The sequence below is a fragment of the Pinus tabuliformis genome, chromosome 2_2, assembly GCF_031772625.1.
Source record: "Pinus tabuliformis cultivar Carrire ecotype Pingquan chromosome 2_2, CPIR1, whole genome shotgun sequence".
NCBI classification, from domain to species: domain Eukaryota; kingdom Viridiplantae; phylum Streptophyta; class Pinopsida; order Pinales; family Pinaceae; genus Pinus; species Pinus tabuliformis.
This window is the reverse complement of record NC_142300.1, coordinates 737,444,021-737,468,957: the sequence shown is the minus strand read 5'-3', so window position 1 is coordinate 737,468,957 and position 24,937 is coordinate 737,444,021.

The following is a 24,937-nucleotide window of genomic DNA, read 5'->3' as shown; positions in this document are numbered from 1 at the left end:
GGATAAGTCTACATACTTACACTTCCCTGGAAATGGCGCCAAAATGTTTGGTCAATTTAGTGTCCTAAATTGCTCTACATAAATTATCAATCTAGGTATCATAAACTGATGAAGTGTAGTGCACTGTTTGTGCTAGATAACCCTTCTTACTTTGTTGTTTCTGTGTTTTATGTTGTTTTGGGGAGTTTTTGGTCTTTAGTTCCTGATTCACAATGTAATTATAAAAAAACTATAAAGACTACTGAACATCTAAAAGATGAAAACAAAGCTTAAGAAAAACTTAGAAGCAGAGCTTGAAGCAAGAAATGAAAAAAAAAATTCTATCCTTATTTCACTATTATTTCCAAACCATTAATTAAAAATGAAAGTGAAAATTGTAGTTGATGTCTAACTAATTATAGAAGTAAAACTAAATGAAATACTTAGTTACTCTGCCTCTCAATTTTGGGAGAAGGTCTCCTTGGGATGACATTTGAGGAATTTTGTACTTCATTAATCTAAGAGAAAGCAAATACAAATATCCAGCAAAGACTCATTGTATAAATGAAATGTTCAAACACTTAGTTTAGGATAACTTATCAACTCGAAGCGCTCATTCTGAAACATTCATTAACACCATGAGTCAATAAACTTAAAAATAAAATGGCAAAGATAGTAAATGGCACTGTTCAGTCTAATCGAGAATTTAAACACTAGTAAAACAGTGAATGAAGTAAACTAAATTACATTACTGAGTTTCATCCTCTAACTACTAATAAATACTAGAAAGAGATCAAGCAAATGGAAGTTATTCTAAATTATGAACACTATTAGTAAGAAAATGATGGAAATTGAATTATAAACATTTTTAGTAAGAAAATGACTATAAACACTGTGAAAGAAAATGATGAATTTATAGTTAACAAGAAGAAGAAAAATAAAAATGAAATGAAACCTTCTTCAGTGCAGGGGCCCTCTACAACTGATTAGGCTACGATTGTTTAATCAACTCCAAGAAAACTCCTTCAGATTTCCATAAAACATGTGGTCTTCATATTAAAAATAGGGAAATAAGTTTCAAAATTACAGAACAGTAAGTCTGAGCTTAACACATGAAGAAATTTGAACTCTTTCTGAGTTCTTTACAACTGATATTTAAAGAAAAACTCCTAACTATATTTTGAGAGAATTTAGCTACAGGTGGTCCACATATTACAATAGATCTGCGTGAATGGGTGATCAGCTACAGGTGACTTTAAGTCAGCAAGGTAGTTGCGTGAAACTGTTATCACCAGTGGCTGGTTCAAGTAAATGCTACAACAGAAGTTGTCGGATTTATTAAATAGCCACGAAGAATGGACACAGAGTCCTATTGCTCCCGGGTTTCCTCGTTTGACTCCACCTTTGACTGTGGTCTTGAGCTAGTTTCTTTGTCGATTTGGGTTGGTTGACTAGGATAGGATCCATGTCATGACCATTCTAGAGATGCCCATGTGGCCGGTTTCCTCATTTGACACATGTAACCTGTTAAATCACGAAGGTAGTTGCGGAACAGCCGATTAGCTACAGAATAGGCTATGTTCCATAACTAATATACAAAAATTTATTCAAACAGAAGAACATAAAAGAATAACATGTAAATCACTAAATGTCCTCCTTAATACAGTATATACCAGTCATTGGTGATGAGAATGCATCTTTCTAATGGAAAAACGAAGAAAAAGAATGAGAAGAGTTGCTAGGGAAAGAGTAATTTTGAGGCTCAACACATATGACATCAAACCAAAACAATAAGGTATCATGGTCCTCTAAGGCGAGGCCATGGAAGTGAGGAAAGGTAGAGGGACTTATGTTTTTCATCCTAGTATTTCCATTACTCTCTCTGATGGGAAAAGAAACCTCATTTTTTTAGCCATGGTGTAAGTGTGTGGAATGGTCTCTTCTTCTTCTTCCCCAATGAATATAAATATAAATATAAATATAAATATAAATATAAATATAAATATAAATACATATATATATATATATATATATATATATATATATATATATATATATATATATATATATATATATATATATATATATATATATATATATATATATATATACATATATATACATATATATATATATATATATATATATATATACATATATGTATGTATGTATATATATATATATATATATATATATATATATATATATATATATATATATATATATATATATATATACATTTATTTATTTTTATTTTTCGAGTTTTTTCAAAACCAAATGTAAGACAGAAAGGAAAGCAAGAGTAAAATCTATCTAGGAAATGAAAAATAGAAAGAAAAAAGAAGAAATTACATCTACGTAGACACCTCCCCGGAAATAGAGCCAGAAAGTGATGAGCCTAAGTACTGTAGCAAGAATGTTGTAACTCCTAGGGCTGCCAACTTTACTTTATCAACCAAGGTTTTCTTAAAAACTTGTAGGTGACAGCGTTATACACAACAGATGAATCATTCTACTTATGTCACTTCTAAATTGGGGCGCTTAACCATTAGGGTTCCAGACCATTCCTCTATTGGACTAAAGGGAGTTTGACTACTAACATTGGAATGTAACAATAGTTCTAATGCAGGAAAAGTAGCTACTTGTCAATTCAGGAAATGAAAGGTTCTAACTTGTAAATGCTATGAAATGACAAAAATCATATAGCTAAGAAATGACACAAATCATCTAGCTATTAAATGACACAAATCACTTATAGGAAGGAAACTATAATAAACTTACACTTGATCATCTAGCTACTAGAATAGTTTAAAAATAGGAATTTATTCTAAAATTTCAAAATCAAAGCACGCATGCATTAATTATCTCATCCACACTTGCAGAATAGATACAAATTCCTAATTACTAAATTTAGAAATATAAAGCCTAATGCTATTTGATCTTGCAGGAGGGAAAGGAATGAAAAGGATGGTCTAGGTGGCACTTCTGTTCATGGAGTCCAAGATCAGGGGTTAACCTACTCCTACACTAAGGTATACTACCATTTCAGGTCAAAATAGGGTAAAGAAAGGCATCTACAGGTTTTCTATTGAAAACTAATACAAGATGTCCTGAATTGCTATAGGATGTCCTATGCTGCTAGAGGAAGTTGGTTGGAAGGTTTTGAAGGACAATAATGGTGAGATGAAGTGTTGGAGAGGTTCATCACAATTTTGTAAGGTGTATGGGAGGTGAACATCACCCAAGGCCAAGACGAGCTCCCCAAGAAGGATGAATTTTCCTAAGACATCTTGCTCACAGTGGATGGAAAATAGAGGTTCAAAATATGGATGGTATGCACAAAAGGAAGGTGGAGGAGACCTAGGTGGAGTTGGTTGGAGGTGTCCCTTCTTGCAGATCAAAAATCCCTGCAATAAAACCTATCTCTCTTTTCATTTACAAATTATTACATGTCAACGTGGAAAAGATGAGTTGAATTTAGAAAGTCTAATCTAACTATTGCTAAAGACTAAATCTATGGAATAGACTACCTTCTAAGCTACAACAATCTTAAGAATCAAACTAACAATTGCAAATATTTCCAAGGAATCACAAACACTTATCTAGCTAAGAATGAAACTTAACCTAGGCAACGAACAAATGACAAACTGTCATTTTGGGCTATGAGAGTGGGTTCCGCTAATCATGATCCCATAAGGGAGATGGGATAAGGGTCACTGTCATAAGATTTCCTGGTATGTTTTCCTTCATTAGACTGCAACACTAATCTACTCTTTAAGATAATGAAAGCATGGATAAGAAATAACTTAATAAACTTTCTAAGCTAAAAAAAATAAAAAATAAACTTCAGAGGTAAATCAACATTCTAAGCTAAAAACAAGATAGAATTTAGAGGAACTTCTGGTGCTAGGGTTGCGCACTAACCCAAGAGCTTGAGCCCTCTGATTTAACTATGTGCTGGATCAAAACATAATTTATCATTATCATAAAAATGTCAAATACATGACAGAAATAACAGTCAAATGTGCCTCAGCTTAATGTCCTCTTGGCTACGACAAAATTTTGAATCTTAATGAGTCCCTTAATGCGAGAATAACTCTTCCTTAACTGGCACTGGATTGGATGCTAATGAACTTAGCTTTCTTGGTTATCAGTGACACCGAGATGATGAGATAGAGTGGGAGAATATTCGAATGATCTGAGGAGTTGAGGGAGACCATTTCCTATAATATCTCTTTCTTGTCTACTCTAAGTCCCTGCACTCAGGTCAACTCAAAACTGCTCCAATTTCTTGCATTTAGCACACATTGGGCCATAAGACATAGCAACTCACTTTTACTCTTCTCACTAGGCAAAATATAATAAAATATGTAAATAAATGTGAGAAAGGAAAATTTAATAATATGTAGAGTGGCATTGTGACCCATATAGTTTACCTATTGATGAGACTCATCAGTTGGAACCCTAGAGGACTATGCTAATGATTCTTGAATGGTTCAAGGGTTGAGGGCTCCTGTTTACTAAGTAAAACAAAGCACTAACCTAGTCACCAAGGAATCCCTCGCTCTACTTCAACCAAACAGATGGTGACTTATCATTAAGTAGAAATGAAATTAGCATGATATCATGTGGGGCACGTGGAAAATAGCTTTGGAATCATGGGTTACCCAAAGAAGCCAAATATGAGTGACACATGGAACTCTCACATATCAACGAGCAGCATGGGTAACGTCAGTTGTTATCACCCGAAATATGGATGGACCTGGAAGTTAGGACCCTATAAACACGAATGGTTGAATGTCCTGGGGAATCCTAGGAACCAGGGATCATTCGTTCATCGTGCCTTGGTTGACAAAGAACTTATCTATCACTCACGCCACTAACTCGGAAGCATTCAGAAACACATGTCATGGTTGGGGTCACACAAGAACATTCGTGGATGGTGCGTGGAGGGTCTCGTAGCATCCTAGAGTACCAAAAGACCCTAGCTATTGTAGAAAGAAATTGTGGAAGGTCAATCCCAGGGGGGATGCCTCAATGGAGAGTGCAAGACATTCTGAGGGCCCCGAAGTCGTGAAACATAAGCCAAATGGTCAGATTCCGAGGGAAGGGGGGGTTGTGTTTCAATTTGAGGGTTGAGCCTAGTGAGGATCATGTAGATTATCTTCTGGATACATCACATTAGGCTTCTTTCCGATCGACGTTTCGAACCAGCAACAATGGTTCATCTTCAGGATGTGAAATATTATTGAAAGATTTTTCTCATTTTTTCACATATATAGAGATGAGATGCTTAGCCAAGAGATATTAGAATTTAAATTTTTTAAATTTATTTTATTATGTTTTAATTATAATTTTAATTGTTTTGTTATATTTTGCTAATTTTAATTATATTTTGTGATATTTAGGGATTTTAAATTCATTATCTAATTATTATCTTTATTAGGGATATGGTTATATTAATTACTTTAGGGTTATATTAATTATATTTTTAATTAATTTTATAATTATTTTAATTTATTTTAATTATGTATTTGTTTTTAATTATTTTCATTGTATTTATTTTAATTATTTATTTATTTATCATAATTGTTATTAATTTTAATTGTTATAATTGTCACAATTGTTTTTATTTTAATTATATTTATTTTAATTAATTTTAATTATTTATTTATTTTTAATTATATTCATTATATATATTTGAATTAATTAATTATTAATTAATTGTTATAATTGTGATATTAGTTTTAATTAAACTAATATGACAATTATAACAATTAAGATTAATAATTAATTAATTAAAATAAATACAATGAAAATAATTAAAAACAACTAATTAATTAAAAATTAATTAAAATAAATATAATTAAAATAAATATAAAATTAATTTAAAATATATTTAATATAACCCTAAAGTAATTAATATAAACATAACCCTAATAAAGATAATAATTAGATAATGAATTTAAAAGCCCTAAATATCACAAAATATAATTAAAATTAGCAAAATATAACAAAACAATTAAAATTATAATTAAAACATAATAAAATAAATTAAAAAATTTTAAATTCTAATATCTGTCAGCTAAGCATCTCATCTCTATATATGTGAAAAAATGAGAACAGTCTTTCAATAATATTTCACATCCTAAAGATGAACCATCGTTGTTGGTTCGAAACGTCGATCTGAAAGAAGCCTAATGCAATGTATCTGGAAGATAATCTACATAATGATGAAACTCACAGAAACCTCAAAGATAAAATAATCACCTAGTGAGGATCCCAGAGTTGTGGTGCAGCATTCAAAAGATAGGGATTCTAGAGGGGGAACTCCACATAGTAGATTCAAGGTATGGTGGGGTTCGAGAGTTGCACAGACCTAGTTAGAAAAAGAAAAAAAGAAGAAAAAAGGGGGGATATATATGTATATATGTGTGTGTGTGTGTGTCTATATATATATATATATATATATATATATATATATATATATATATATATATATATATATATATATATATATATATATATATATATATATATATATATATATATATATATATATATATATATATATATATATATATATTTGTTCCTTTTACCTCATTCCTCAAATGTGAAAGTAGTGTTTGGGTACATTATGGAGTGGTATCAGAGCATCTAGGTTCAATACATAGACTGGATGGATTTTGTCACAAGAAAGTGAAGAAATTTTATTAAGTAATTATAAAGTACCGAGCCAGTTTTGACTATGCTTGCATTTCATTAATGAAATTGTATGAAAACAAGTTAGTAGATGGATAACAACTTGATGGGAGAAGGATTATGGTTGTGAATACATTCTTGTCATTAATTATGTACCAATTACACAATTGAATAATTGCTGCATATGATTTTTAAATTCTTGTAAGTTAACATGATTGCTTCTTACCCTAGGAACCCCCATGAAAAATCCATGAATGGAATATCCTAATCCTACTTTTGTGTTTGATTTCTATATTAAAATGGCTAATAATGTGTGTTAATGACAACACATCACAAACAAAATAACATAGAAGAGATGGAGTGATGAGAATAAGAATGGTTGAATATATTTTTGACTAGTCCCAACATGGAAGTGATGGAATCAAAACCAATTAAGAAGAGAGATCAGTTAGGAAAGGGGAAGGGAATCAGTCCACGAATTGGTTAGACACCTTCAGAAGCCTTCAAGATGAGGTGTGGAGCTTGAAATATGATAATGAGAGGTTGGTAAGCGCCTTGGAAAGGAAATATTATATCAGTGTAGTCATGTTGAAAAGTCTCTCAGACTGGCAGAGGAAAAGGAAATCTGAAATGAGGACCAGTCGTAGAGAGAGAAAAACGCTTCATGAGTTAGAAGAAAACACTATTAGAGTGGATGGTGGTGGATATAGAAAGAGGTCCATGCAAGGAAGTGAGGACATTATGCCAAGAGGAGAACCTTTGAGTACTCCAAATGGAAGCGTTAGACCATAGGTTCCTTAGTCAAAAAAACCATGTAGTTCTGCTACTTGGAGACACCATCACTTTCTCTATCACCATCGCTCATAGAGTAGGGAATCAAAGCATTTTTATAAAGAATTTAAAAAGGAAAATCCACCCACATTCGATGGGGATATGAAGAAGGAAGATGAAATTGAAGAATCACTACTAGGGATGAAAAAGCTCTTTAGAATACATGATTATTCTGAGAATATGAAAGCTAGAGTAACCTCTTACAACTTAAAATAAAAAGATGATATCTAGTGTGAAGACCTGAAGAAAGCTAGAGCTATTGCTAAAAAGGAGTTGACATCGGAGGAATTTGAAAATATCTTCAAAGAGAAATACATGTCTCAATGCTACTATGACAACAAGGAAAAGGAGTTCTATGAACTCAAAATGGGTTAGATGACCAATGATGAATATGCCACCAAGTTTTTGGGACTATTGAGGTATGTACCATATATCAAGGATGAGAAGCCTAAAATTTAGAGGCTCATTAGTGGGTTGAATATGGTATTCAGAGACAAAATTGAATTATTAAAACCCTAGACCCTATAGAACATTATCAAGAAGTTAGAGCATTAATATGTGCAAGAAAGGCATAGGCATGAGATTAAAAGTAATTGGGAAACCAAAAGCACCATAAAATGGAATAGGAATTGGTCCAAGAAGAACCCAGAAGGAAAAGAGGGGAACTACCCAGCTCAAACAAGATAGTCTCAACAAAACACCAATATTATCATTAAAGGAAATGTATAACAATCAACATTAGCACAACTCAAGATTGAAGGTCGAGAACCACTCAAGTGATAGACTTGTGGTGGAAACCATGGGAGAAGGGACTTTCCACATTAGCAAGAGGTTAGAACTAAGATATATAATGCTCAGGAGGCAATCACAGTGGGAAAATTAGCTCTGAGGATGCCAATGGTTTATGTAACATTTGACAATCACCAAGCACACCACTATGCGTCCATCATTGAGATGGAAGGTAAGATACAAGATAAAATCATTTCTATTTTGATTGATATAGGTTATAATTATACTTATGCTAGCTTAGATATTATTGAAAACTGTAGTTTGAAAAAGGAATTGCATAGAGAGCCTTGAATAGTTCAATTGGAAAAAGGGACAACGAGGAGAATCAACCATTGGGTGAAGTCTTGTGCATTTTAAATCTATGTCATGCCCACAACGTCCACTTGAATTTGCTACCATTAGGTGGATATGGCATCTTATTGGGCATGGATTGGATGTATGTACGCCAGACCAAGGTATATTGCTGTGAAAACGAAATAGAATGCTCGGATGAGAAAGGAACAAAAATAGTGTTCCAAGGAAAGGAAAAGGCCATATCGGTGAAGTTGATCATTGCTATGCAAGCCAAATGTAGTAGAAATAAAGGATGTATGTTGTTTGTATTACAAGGTTCCAAGAACAAGGGAACTGATAGAGAAACAAAAGATGAGGAAGTTGAATTGCTTCAAAAATACCTTGTTTTGCAAAAATATGTGGATATCTTTCCATTAGAGGTTCCTAGATTACCTCCTCATAGAGAGAGCTATTTCTCTATCAAGCTAGTGCCTGGAGTGACACCAACATCTAAATATTCATATAGAATAAGTACACTAGAGTTGGTTGACCTAAAATTGCAACTAAAGGAAATGCTCAACAAAGGATACATAAGGCCAAGTTTGTCTGCCTAGGGAGCACTAGTATTGTTTGTAAAGAAGAAAGATGGGACCTTGAGACTATGCATTGATTATAGACAATTGAATGAGGTACCCATAGCCAAGAATTGATGATCTATTTGACTAGTTAAGGGGACCAACAATCTTCTCCAAAATTGACGTGAGTTCAGGCTACTATCAAGTAGGAATCAAGGATGAGGACATTCATAAGTCTACTTTTATAATAATATATGGACACTATGAATTTATAGTGGTACCCTTTGGGATTACTAACTCCCCTACCACATTCATGTTCCTAATGAATGGGGTGTTACAACCTTACTTGGATAATTTTGTCATTTTACTTTTTGATGACATATTGGTTTATTAAAAAATGGAAGAGGAACATGAAAAACACCTGGAAGATGTGTTACAATTGTTGAGAGAACATAAGCCCTATGTAAAGCTTGGTAAGTGTGATTTATTCCAATCGCAGGTACACTACTTAGGGCACATCGTCTCCATGGAAGGCATATTGGTTGATCCTGATAATATAAAAGGCATAAAGGAGTAGCCATATCCATAGAGTGTGGATGGAATCAAATCATTCATGGGATTTGCAAGATACTACAGGAGATTTATTCAAAATTTCTCCAAAATAGGACATTCCATTATAGCCTTACAGAGAAAAGGGAAAAAATTGAAGGGACTGCACAATGTGAAACAAGCTTTGAGCAGTGAAAGTTATTTCACATGAGTGCACCACTACTGAGAATCATGGACTCTATTAAGGATTTCGTAGTGTGCACGAATTACTATATGGAGGGACTCGGTGGAGTCTTAATCCAGGAAGAGAAGGTTGTGTGTTATGAGTCTAGAAAATTAAATAAACGTGAGGAAAATTATGCGACGCATGATTTAGAATTGGCTACTATCATTCATGCTTTAAAAATGTGGAGGCATTACCTCCTTGGCCAAAATTTCACACTCATGTCAAACTATAGTGGGCTCAAATATTACTTTGGACAACCAAAGATGAATGTTAGGAAAGCTAGGTAGCTAGCCATGCTCAGTGATTTTGACTTTTAGATTAAGTATATAAAGGGTAAGTAAAACAGTGTTTATGATGCCTTGAGCAGGAGAATCGAAGTTAATCAATTGGAAAGTGTAATTCTATGTTCCTAATAGTGATGATCTGAAAATACTGATAATGAGATAATTCCATGCTAAGCCCTATTCAAGAAACCCGAGGTATAAAAACATCCTTATATCCACTAAAAGATCATACCACTAGCCAAATCTGAAGAAGGATGTAACAAACTTCATGGAAAAGTGGATGGAATGCGAACAAGTAAAGGTTGAGTGCAAGCACCCATCATGATTGTTACATCCTATCATTATTTCGAAATGGAAGTCGGAAGTAATGTCCATGGATTTCACTATTGGATTACCCAAAATAGCTAAGAAACACGATGCAATCATGGTAATGGTGGAAAAGATTAGTAAGGTAACTCACTTTGTTATAGTTAAATCCACAAATTCTGCTAGTGATATAGCACAAATTTTCATAAAATAGATTGTGAAGATACATGTAATTCCCAAGAAAATTTTGTGAGATAAAGATGCTAGATTTACTTCTAGATATTGGACGGAACTATTCGAAGAATTGGGAACATAATTTACATTCAATACCGCATGTCATCCACAAACATAGAGTAAAACAGAGAGGACCAATTGGATCCTTATGAACATGTTGAGGATATATGTGATGCATCAACCCAAGAAATAGGAAGAATATCTTCCATTTGTGGAATTTGATTACAACAACAGGAACCAAAAATCTAGAAAGATGATCCCCTTTGAAGCACTATATGGCAAGAGATGTAATACTCCTATTAGCTGGAGTGATCTAGTTAACATGGTTGATGTAGGACCTAGCATTCTTAAGGAGATGGAACAACAAGCTCAAATTATAAGGAAAATTTTGAAAATGGCACAAGATAGACAAAAAATCTATATAGAAAAACATAGGGTTCACAAAGAATTCCAAGTTGGAGAAAACATTTATTTGAGAATTAAGCCCAAGAAGAGTTCCATCAGAATGGGGACATGTGCTAATTTTACACCACATAATTGTGCGCCATTTAAAATCCTTGAAAGGATAGGACCAATAGCATATAGACTAGATTTACCTCCATTAGTTACACTTCATGATGTTTTCCATGTTTCTTTACTTAAAAATTGTGTACATTATTCTAATCATGTAATTGATTGGTTTGTGCTACAAGTGGAACCAGAAGGAGACTTCCAAATAGAGCCAATGTGCCTTCTATACTAGAGGAGTCTCTGCTCTAGAACTGACGCATAGAGAAAGCCAAGGTACAATAGAAGCACTTTGGGCTAGAGGAGGCCATGTGGGAAACGACTGATGCCATGAAAGTCATCTATCCCTTCTTCTTTTATGGTTAAAGAAAGCACATATACATGTAAATAATGTATAGAGCTCTCTATATAAATCTCCATAAAGCAATATATATTTCATTTTGATGTTATGTCGCATATGGGAAATTTAACATTGTGGGAGACATTCCCTCAAAGGGGAGGGTATTATGACAACCCCAACCAAAGTTGTACAAAATACATTGTACATGTATTGTAAATATTTTGCAACATTTGAAAAACAACAGGGACTTAGTTAAGGGACATAGATTCCATAGTTGGGGAAGAGGTTTCTTGATTGGGACCTTATTGTTTCTTGTGCAAACAAGAAACCTCAAATGCAGGAAAACCATTAAAATCTAGACGACACATGAATTGATGAAGTAGATCTTGAAATTAAATGAGTTGCAAAAGTATGCAGGCCCATGTTTCTTGATAAGTTTCCATAAAGGAAGGACAAGAAATTTATGGAGGGACTACACGCTGCGGTCGAGGAGGGACACAACAATAATGGTGGCTGAGGGAGAGGCCAAGAAAAATCTAGAGACACAAGATCAAAAGGGAGGATGTTAACAAGGAGGGGAGACAAGGAGGGAGAGGAGAGAATAAGATACAAATATGAACAAAAAGTGGTAATGGGAGGAGGATTCAACACAATCTTCCAGCCGGCAACTTTGAAGAGAAGAGAATGAGATTGGTTCTCAATCCCTCGATTACGTGCGCTGAGATACTAGTCTCTAAAGCACTATAATAGGTTGGGGTACCCTAAGGCTGTGGGTTCAGATAGAATCCATGGAGCCCTGTTATAATAGCTTGGGTCCCTGGAGGCTATGGGTTGAGATAGAGGTCTTTGGAGCCCTATCACAGCTTGGGTCCCAAGAGGCTATGTGTTGGGATTAAATCTCTGGAGCCATGTAATAGCTTGGGTCCCCTAGAGGCTATGGGTTAAGATAAAATACTCTAGAGATTTTTAAAAACTTGGGAAGAGACCATCTGAGACTAGTGGCAGAGGAAGACCAAAATGATGACTCGAGGTTAGTGCTCAGATTGTATAATGGATTTTAGACTCCTTAGAAGGGGTTGAAACATTGTATGTGCACTCGAGGATGATGTTGGGTGCCTCTAGACTCCAAGTGTCAACCAGGAAATAAGTGGTCAACCAGTAGGATTAGGGAAGGAAGTCCTCTAGAGTCCTCGAACCAATGGTAGGTGGTGTGCTAGTCCCAAAAACAAGCAATCCCCCTAGATTTTAGAATGTGGCTTGGGGATGACAGATGCAAGTGTGGATGCAACTGTCTGTAGTTGGGTGGAGAGCCATTTTCCAAGACTCATTTTCCTTGCAAGTTTAAATATAAGTATTTCTTTATGTTGTTTATATTCTATTGAATCATGTCGCTATGTTATAGATAATGGTTATGGATTTCAGATCTCCACTGTGTCAACTATGCTCACATAGGTGGAACACCTTTGTAATCTATTACTGATATATACATATATGTGTGTGTATAAAATGTAGATACATGCACGTGAAATATGAAAGAAAAAATGTGTGTAATAATTACCAGTGGTAGACACAGAACATCTGATGCATAAGAGACATGTGAATATTCATGATAATCAATACTAAGCCACAATGCTATGTTAAGCATGGATCTACACATAAGTTTAATAATGCGGAAGTAGCACATAAATAACTCATTAAGAAAAAGGTAGAAATCATCACATATGACGATCAAGGTATGAGAGATTGGAATAACACTTGAAAATAGGAGGTTCTGAGACCCCTTTTATTGATATGAGCATTACATGGATGACCATCAACATAGTAGAGTATGTATTCACTTATATGTCATCTATTGTCAATTCACAAGTTGTTGTGTTGCATGACCAACAATGTATTGACTTTAAGGGGATTTTCCCCCTAGGACTAGTAGAGACTCTAGCTTTTCCTAAATGTCCTCCACCCTTGCATTCTTATTAGGCTAGATACCTATTATTAGCATCTTAGGGTGGCAGCCAAGACACTTAAATGCTCTATGTAGCACCATGGAGATGCTTGGAGGCTCCAAAAGAGGTTTAGTACTATTGACGTGTGGTAGGATAGGTAAGAACCCGTCAGGATTTTATGCCTAGCCTCTGATAGGTAGAGTACGCAAGAGCACATATGCCTTCTTGGGTGGAATTACCTCTTAGTGGGAAGGGAAGACTCGAAAGCCAAGAACTCATCGGATAATCTATCACTCAAGATCAGAAGTGATAATGTTGTAGATCACATTAAGCAACCAAGGGTATTGTTATGAAACTATGAAGCACATCTAGGAGTCTACCAGACTCCTAAGAAAGATCCACAGTCGACAAGACTAACTCGAAGGAACATGTGTAGTGGTAGAGCTTGTAGCTAGGGAGGTTACAAAACTCTCCATCTAAAATAATGTGTAATGCAGAGTTAAGTTCTTTTGACCATGTCATGGTAGGAATGTTGAGGAAGGGCCTTGATGTAGTGTAAAGTAGGAAGACCCAGAACTTATAGGATAAGATTGGGTAACCTTATCCTCTGTGAGATCAAAAACCATAGGAAAGGGAGGCTTCTGATAGGTGGAACCAAATTCCCTTAGCAAGATTGGTCAGGCTAATAGGGCAAAAAAAGGGCTATAGAGCCTGGAGCCTCAAATATAATTTGAATTTGAGTTGCGGACTTAATGACAAGGGCATCAAGGTTCTGTTGAGAGACGAAAATGGGAATTTCTTCTGTCACTCAGATCCATGAGGTGGGGAAGCTTCCAGAGGTAGCCACCCAAAAAGCACTGAAGGTTGGAACCCTAGAGCGTTGTGCTAATTATTCTTGAAGATTTCTAGGGTCAAGTGTTCCCGTTTACCAAGTAAAACTAAGTTATAACCTAATCGCTGAGGAACCCCTCACTTTCCTTCAACCAGACAAATGGAAGCTTATTGTCAAGTAGAAATGAGGTTTGCATGATGCCTTGGGGGGACATGTGACAAATATATTTGGAGCCATGGGCTACCAAAATAAGCCACATACAAGTGACATGTGGACCTCATACAGATTTACACTTGGTTCTGATGAAGTGAGACAACATCACCCGAAATATGGATGGACCTGAAATTTGGGACCCTGTAACCTTGAATGGCTAAATGTCCTCAGGAATCCTCGGCAATAAGTATCAATAGTTGACAACACCATCATTGATAGAGAACTTCTTTTTTCACTCATGCCATTAACTCGGAAGCATTCAAAAACATGTGCCATAGTTGGGGTCCCACAAGCATATCAGCAGATGACGCATGGAGGCTCACGTGGCATCCCAGAGTACTAGAAGCTCATATCGATTGTAGAAATAAACATTAGAAGGTCGGTTCTAAGGGGAGGTCTCTCAATTGAGGGTTGAGCATAGTGAGGGCCCCAAATTTGTTGTGCATCAGCTGAAAGATAGGGATTTCAGAGGGGGAACTCTGCATCATAGATTCAAGGTCTTATGGGATCTTAGAGTCACACTAATCTAGTTAGAAAAAAGGGAAACAAGTGTTATATATATATATATATATATATATATATATATATATATATATATATATATATATATATATATATATATATATATATATCTATATATATATATATATATATATATATATATATATATATATATATATAGATATATATATATATATATAGATATATATATATATATATATATATATATATATATATATATATATATATAATATATATATATATATATATATCTATATCTATATCTATATCTATATCTATATATATCTATCTATCTATATCTATATATATATATAACATTTTCTATTACCACATTCTTCGAATATGAAAGGAGGGTTTGGGTACGTTATCGATAAAAATATATATTTCTTTTAGATAAATTATTGTAACAATGTAATTTTTAGATTTGGTATATGCTTCAAGAAGTGTGCCCTAAGGAAAAAAACTTATTGCAATTTTTTGGTATCATTAACTATTTGTATCACCTAGAATATTGCTAACTAACATATCTTTAAAATCACAATCCAAACACCTTAAATAATACAACATATCAAAAACCTACAATTTAAATTCACAATTCTAATATTTTTAAATAGAACTGCAAGCGTATTACCATACAAAAACAACCAATTCATTAACCGCTTAAACCACTTGCGAGAAAAATAAAGGGATACAACAAAAGGAATAATGGATATAACGAAAGAAGATTTTAATTATATAAATAAATATGGTGATGAAATGGCGAAGTGAATCTTGGCCTAGCCTGATGTGAAAAAATAAACCTCTAAAATATGAACTCAAAACTTGGTATATTGATATTTACAAATATAAAATTGAAGGAACTAAGAATGGAATACGAAATCAAAACTGGGTATATTTACATTTATAAAAATAAAATTGAAGTAACTAAGAATAAAATGAAATTTGTTTATTAAATTTTGAAATGGAGAGAGGGCGAGGAGGAAATCTGAGAATGAAATGTTTTTATCAGATTTATTCTTCTCTGGTTTATGTTACTTCATCCTCTCCACATTATACATCCCCTTCTCCCTCCCCATTAGGCTTGACTAGCAATCCTGACATGGATTTACCTCCTTCCCCTCCTGAATTGGCTGAATTATCATCTAGTGTTGTGGATCCCCTTCACCCTCCAAAACCTCCTACCTCTCATGTTATTCTCCCTTTGAACTCTTATGTACTTCAAGATCCTCCATTTTCTCCCCCCTAAGGCATCTCCATGACCTTTCATTTCCCCCTCTATGCCCCAATTGGAATTTTCGCTTTCCCCTCCCTCACTTCCTCATGATGATTTGGATACCATTTCTTCCCCAATAATTTCATCAATAGCCAAATCGAATTCCTCTTACTCAAATCTACCATGCAAATAAAGGCCCTAACTATACATAAGGGTGGTGCTCCTTCCTCTTCTCCCATCATTAGTCCTAGTTCTTCTATTAACATCATCGTTTGTAAGGCTGGGAAAAATGGAAGCCGTTTGTAAGGCTGGGAAAAATGGAAGCCTACATTTCTTTGGTTGTCTTGCTTCACAGACTACTATTTTTAGTGACTCTGTTGAATTAACAAATGTTCTGATCATCACTTCTTCTAACTCTGGGGCCCTTATATCTTTTAATCCCACTTACGAGGCATCATGATGAATATTATTTCACTGAACCTTCTCTGTTTTGGGGACCACTCCAAACAAATGGACCTTCACCACTTGATTCAAAATATTCATCCGTTCATCATCCTCATACAAGAAACCCTAGCTAATTCTTCTTGGGCTATGTCATACTTTCATTGTATTTGTTCTATGTGGCATATTGTTGGTGCTAGTTCTTCTCGTTCATCAGGTGGTCTTATTTCCATGCGAGATCCCACATGGGAAGACTTGCGTGCATACAGTATTTTTGTGGGGATTCTCCTCACTGGTAATTTTAGTGGATTTCCCTCTCACATACATTTGCTCAACCTATATGTTCCTTCTAGAAATCATACTGCTTTATGGGATCGCATGCAACAATGTGATCTACTCAAGCTTGGCTGACTAATCATGGCAGGTGATTTTAACACTACTCTTTTGGCTCCAGAGTCTTGGGGAGTTCATTTTAGATAGGATCCTTTGGATAATATATTGTATAATCTCTTTGCAGAACAACATTTGGTGGACACATGTCCTTGTTCCCTTTCCCCCACTTGGAATAATCGTAGAGTGAGTGAAGATCATATCGGGAAGCGTTTGGATCGATTCCTGGTTCATGAAAATTTAGTGGAGATCCTTGGAAACGTGAAGTCATGTTTACATAAGACATATATATCTTATTGCCTTCCCAAAATACTACAGTGGATGATGGAGAATATCTATGGGGGGATACATTTCAAATTTAACAGGGTTTATTTGGAGGAAAATGGTTATAATGAATTGGTTACTTCCACATGGGTGGAGACTAGTCGAACTTTGGAAGACTCTAGGATGCGGTCCCTTACTCATAAACTCAGTATCACTAGAAGCATGTCTAGAGGCATGGAAGAGAATGAAAAAATAACAAATGATCTCAGAATTGTAGAAGATCACCAGTGATATCTCTCATTTTATCAAAGATATGAAATTGAAAAATTGGACTCTACAAGAATTGACATATTTGAAATCATTGGAAGACAAGAATAATGAAATCCTCAAAATACAGGAAGAAACCTAGAGGCTCAAAATCAAAGTGATATGGTTACACGACAATGATCGTAATGAAACTTTCTTCCATCATTATGCAAATCAAGGGAAGCATACCAATTCCATGTGGCACATTGAATCATTTGATGTGGAGAAATAGCACTCTACTTCCGAGACACAAAAAGAGCAGTTAAATATTTTGGGCATTTTTATAAGTCCAGAGAGGATGTGGATTATATGGACCAGATATGGGCCTTGGATATTTATCCAATCATGTTCGATGAAACATCTAATGAAACCCTCCACCACCCAATATGGTTGGATGAAATGTTATAGGTTCTAAGATCATTCGATAAAGACAAATGCCCGGGATCGGACGACTAGACTATGGAGTTATTTTTACATTTTTTGAGTTGATTGGACAACGTCTATTAGATATTGTGGGAGAGTACATAACTCAGGGAGATATTACCGGTTCTATAAATTATACCTTCATAGCACTCATTACAAAATCCTCTTCTCAACAAAATTTAGGGATTTCAGACCCATCTCGCTTTGTAACATCTTCTACAGGTATATATCAAATGTCATTGCGAGGCACATCTCCAATGTCCAATCTATATATATCTTCTTAGCACATTTTGGTTTTTTACAAAATCGTCAATTTCATGATGCCATTGCAACTACACAAGAATGTATACATACTATTCACACCAAAAAGAAGGATACACTTGTTATGAAAGTCGACCTTCATAAGGCTTATGACTGTGTGGATTGGTCATACATCTTACTCATTCTAACCAAGATTGGCCTACAACCTCACAATGTGGAGTGGATTATGGATCTTATATATTTTGTTTATTATGCAGTTCTGATCAATGACTTTCCCACTTCTTTCTTCGATACGAGTAAAGGACTTCGATAGGGTTGTTCATTTTCCCCATTATAAATTATTCTTGTTATGGATGGTCTTAGTATGAGAATCAGGGAGCCACGATCACAACCTGGCCTTTTTCAAGGTTTATCCATATCTAGACATGTGAACATCACTCATATATTTTTTGTTGAGAATATCCTTATCTTCGGTATCATTTCTATATCACAGTGGTATTCTTTACACTATATTTTTTTTGATATAGTGTGGCCTATGGGATTATAACAAATGACAATAAATATATTCTTTTTTACTATTCTAGTGATAGGTTGGATATATATTTTATTCCAATGATTTTTGGCATTAGAGTTGCCCCCCTTGAGGGTGGTCTCACCTACCTTGGGTTTAGACTCAAGCCCAACAATTATAAGAATAACGACTGGAAATGGATGGTGGATAAATACAGGAGGAGACTGAACACTTGGTCACACAGATGGCTCACTATGGGAGGCAAATATATGCTTATTCATGTAGTAATACAATAGATAATTGTATAATGGGAACACTTATTTATGATTCCTTCATCGATCTCTTCAAAGATTATAAGTATCATATCTAGATTCCTCTGATCCAAGACAAGAGCTACCTCTAAATATCATCTTTGCATGTGGGATGCTTTGACTAAACCGAAGGAATACAACAGATGGGGCTTCTTGGATCATAGAGTTTTTGGATACTCTTTGCTAATCAAATCCTTCTAGAGGGCTCTAAATGGGTAGGGTGTTTGGCAAGAAATCATACACGACAAGTATTTGAAGGGTACCTATATCGACATCCTATATAGAGATCTCAAACCCATAGAACAAAGGGATCTTAGATATGGAAGAGTTCCATAAAAATTCTTCACTGGTGGCATATGAGGATAACATAGGCATTTTACAATGGGCACAAGATTTTGATCAGGATAGACAACATCAAAGGTGCAAACAATGATACTATACTACAAGGGCATGCATTAAAATTTATACACTCAATATGATATTTTTTTCTATACCAGGTCATCAAATAGTGACAAGGGGGATGACCAATTTGGAAAGGGGTGAAAGAAATGGGATTGAAGGGGCAATGCGTCGAGGAATGACATGAATATATTAAACAACTTTGAATGGTTCGCCTCTATTATAGTGAACAAGGAGATTGTATTAGTTGGGGTGGGAGATTTCACAATCAATCGACTATTCTGGTAGAGTCATATCAGTTTTACATGAAGGAGATGTATGACTTTCATACCGCATCCTGGTTCCATAAAATATGGGAATGACGTATACCCCTCAAAATGACATTGTTTAACTAGCTATTTGGAGAAATAAAACTCTTACATGGAATGATCTCTTGAAGCATGGTTTTTCAGGACCTCGATATTGTATTTTCTATAGAAATGATTCAAAATCTTATACACATATCTTATTTCTATGCCCCATTACTAGACTGGTATGGAGTCACATATCACGATTTTTACGACTCCCTGTTAGATGGGCTCATAAGACAATGCATCACATATTGGACTACAAGTGACAAAAAATAAGGAAATTTCACTCTACATAATTTGGGAGATTTGGAATTCTTGCAATCATTGATTATTTAAAGGGAATCTGATTAATATAAACTCAATATGTCACATGATCTTTACTTGGATGTCATTTTTCTCCCACGCTATTGACACACCAAAACATTTATCCTATTGTGTCTGTCCTCTTGTTCTTTGCTTACCTATAGGATTTTTTTATGGAGCAACACAACTTGGCATATGTGGATGCAGAGTTCTACTCAAGATAAATGAAATATTACATTATAAACTTTCTTGGAATGGAGGATGAGGCACCAATACTAGAGCTGAAATCTTAGCATTATGGGGATTACTTTGGTTTGCAAAAGATAAGCAAATAAACAAGGTCCATGTATACGGTGGTTCAAGAACACCCAATAAAGGTATAAAGGGAAATACTGTTTTTTATCCTCCTTCATTATCTAGATGGATAGACAAGATCAAACATCTTATGGGTACCCTCATGAACATCTCTATTAATCATAAATACAGGGAAGCCAACATGGAGTCAGGCAATCTATCTAATGAAGGTCTCAATGGGGCATATGGTATTATGAGGTATAGATATGTCGAAGACAACCTCACCCGGGAATAGGTCATGCTAAATCTACCTTAGGAAAGGGTGCATCTTTACTAATATATTTTTTTTTCTGATGTGGCTTTAAAACTATGCATGGCTTTTTGTAAGACATTTCCAATACCTTATTTTGGTTTACTCTACAAAATATATTATATGAACTTTTCAACTTTTCCTAGGCAACTATATTTTTGTGTGTAAATAGTTTGTGATCAAATTCTAAGTATTATACACAACACAATTATAGATGTTTCATATATCTTAAACAATGTAGATCTATCCTTATTTAATATAAATCTATTTTTTTTCTTCTGGAAAAAGAAGCTTAATACATTTTAATGAGAAACACATAAAATTAAATTTTTTCATAAATTTCAACTTTTTAAATAATTAAGAATATTCATAAAAAAATGAAACAATAACCAGTTATTTAATTTAATAAAAAAATAAAATAAAATTATGAAAAAAGTAACTCTAATATAATATAAGAATGCTTGTAACACTAACTTAAAAAGATAAAATACTGATTCTAGTCAAAAGTAAAAAAAAAAAAAAACTGGTTCAGTATAAGAATGCGTATAACACTCACTTTAAAGTTAAAGTAAAAAAAATCAATAATGCAATTATATATTACATACCACCCATACTATTTTTTAATTGTTTTCATACATTTATTAAATTATTTTCTAATAAATTATTTTATTTAATATTTTATTTAAACTTTACCTAATATAATTTTTATAGTAGAATTATTCCTTCACTATGAAATATTGTTACATGACAGAGCATCTCGTTACCCAAATTTTCCTTTTCTCGCTGCTGTTCCGTGCTTCATATGAAGGATTAGTAACTACATTATGGATGATATTTCAGAACTCATATGTAATGGAAAAGCATTTGTTTCCACCATCTATAAATTTGAGAAGAATGTTTCCACAATCTATAAATTTGGGAAGAACCAACAGTTTCAGGTCCCACAAAAATACACCTTATTCCATTTAGAAAACATTAAATTCACATCATGTCTATCTCTTCCAAAAAAAAATGATCATATTAAGAAAAAAAAATAAAATATATATAATAATATATATATATATATATATGAAATTTAAGTTATATATATATGTTAAATTTATTATTTTTTTGCCAAATTTATTTGATAAAAAATTGTTAAAACTACACATTTCAATTATAAACTCTCTGCAAAAGCTCTACCATTTAAATATCCACTCATTATTTTTTTTTAAAACAGTTAAATAAATTTATATATTCAAAATTTAAAATAGCAAACCCTTAAAATCTAAAAAAATATATTTCACCCCCATTTAAAGCAAAACCTAATCCTAGAATAGTTAGAGAACGCCTTATAAATAGCCGTAGCCGTTGATATTGTGGTATTTCGTGCGGCTTCTTAAGAACATGTATCCCACCATATTTTGGATAGACAGAAAACCGTTTTCGGAAAAGATCACTAAATCTGTAGTTGTTTATACAAAAACGGTTACTCATGAAAAAATTTAAACAATCTTTCAGCTGCAAATTTCATTGTACATTTAAGGCCTAATTGCAGGCAATCCTTCGAATAAAATGCAAATGGTTTTATGATTCACATTTTCGTGGTTGAAGTGACCGTGTAACATTTTTAAAATTTGAGCAAAATCAATGGAATTTGTGTTAATTTAGAGTAATCCAAATAAAATGTTTTTCAAATTAATCACATCATTAAAATTTAATCTATATTTTGAACCAATTAATGTGATTCATTTTCAATACAAAATATTTTATTATTTATGTTCCAAACAAAATAATTTCTAAATATAACGCACCACTATAACCATAATCTGCTAAATAAACCATAATCAAAATTACTATTAAAAAAAATAAAATACCTACCTTTGTAATCTAAAAGTGCAGGCACCATTTCCAATGCACAGACGCTGTAAAATCGCAGGGCGACTCTTCTTTGGCAGACGTAGAATAGAGTAGCCATCACCAGTAGTCATCGATGACGATGCCATGGGTAGAGTGGCGTTGTTATTAGATGTCCCTATTCCTGCCGGCCAAAGGAGAGTTGCACTGCAAATGATCACCACACAAACACAAACAAATGATGATAATTTGCTACTGCTTCCACTCCTCGCTGATACTGATAAGAGCGATTTTGGGTAATTATGTGGTTTAGCATGAGGGATATCGAGTTCTAATTCGGAATTGAATTCATAGTTATTAAGTTTGAGTTTGAATTTGATAAAATGGTTAAAAATTAGAATGAGGAATTGAATTCATAGTTATTAAGTTTGAGTTTGAATTTGATAAAATAAGTTAAAAATTGGAATCAGGAAATTTTAATTCGAAAAAAATTGATAATATATATTTTAATTTTTTTATTTTTATAAAATTAATATTTTCTATTCATTTTTCTGAATTTATTTTGAATTAAAAATCACATTTTATTTCAAAACTTATATATCTTTCAAAACTTATATCTAAAATAGTTCCTTAATTTTAACACTTATTTATTTAAAATATTATTGATAATAAATACAAACACATTTAAAAAATCTATAATAACGTACCAAATCAATAACTCTTTTTAAAATTACCTCGCACATGCTTCACAATGTAAAAGATTTTCTTTACGTGTTTTCTCCGCTCTTAAGTGATAAATTGGTAAACTTTCCATTTCACTATAATTTTTAAAATTTTCCATTTAATTTTAAACTTTCCAATTTCAAAATAATTTAAAAAAAAAATTTCCTTACATGTTTTCTAAGCTCTTAAGTTGTAAATTGATAAACTTTCCCATTTCACTATGATTTTTCAAATTTCTCATTTAACTGGGATTTTTAAAATTTCCCATTTAATGATTTTTAAACTTGTAAATTTCTTATTTCAGAATGATTTTTAAACTAGTAAATTTCCCATTTAACACCTCACAAATTCTTCACTGTGTAACAGATTCTTTCTGTACATGATTTCTGGGCTCTTAAGTAGTAAATTGGTAAAGTTTCCCGTTTCACTGTAATTTTTAAAATAATTTTTAAAATTTTCCATTTAATTAGGATTTTTAAACTTTCCCATTTCAAAGTAATTTAAAGAAAAAAACTTTTATTACATATTTTCTAGGCTTTTAAGTAATAAATTGGTAAACTTTCTCATTTTACTATGATTTTTCAAGTTTCCCATGTGATTAAGATTTTTAAACTTTCTCATTTCAGAACAACTCTTTGTAAATCGATTCTAATTAATTTTTAAACTTGTAAATTTCTATTTCAAAATGATTTTTAAACTAATAAATTTCCCATTTCACTATGCTTTTTAATGTTCTTTCCTTATTCATGGACGCCATACTAGTGCAGCTGATTGTTCTTATTGAATAAACGATTGTACTATGTAACTTTTATCAATTAAACCTGAGAAACGAATCGAATTTGGATGAATAATACGGTATTCGTATGGGATCCACAAATTTTCGTATTTTTTGCCAGAGTCGGCCGAATTTGTTAACTATGCATTAAAACATATGCTTTCACAATAAAGGTGGAGATGAAGCAGGCATATCGCACAATGCCATGAATATTCGTTGTTACTTGATTCTCTGGGATATCATGTCTGGTTGTCAACGTTTCAGTGCATTATGTGATATTTTAAAAGGGCTGCGAAACCCTAGAATAAGTGCGGTACATATTTCAAATATAAATATATACATTAAACATATAATATAATAGTGTTTTATGTGATTGAAATTTGGGTGGGGATGTTATTATTAAATATTCTCAATCATTTGTTATATTTTTTAATTAGATTATAAGACATTACTCTTAAATTTATGACAATTCTGAGAATAAAGTTTATTACAAATTTTGGGAATGAAATTAATCGTTTCACCCCTCTTAAATTTTAACTTTCAAATATTGTTAAAATCTATAATTAACATAAGATTACCCATATCATGAGTATTATATGTCGAAAGAAACTGAAAGTAATTCCAACTACCCAGAACCAATATTCAACAGTGATTTTAATGCGGTTTCTAGAAACGGTTGACAAAGGGGCAAGCTTATTCAGGAAGCCACCGCCCCAATCTCC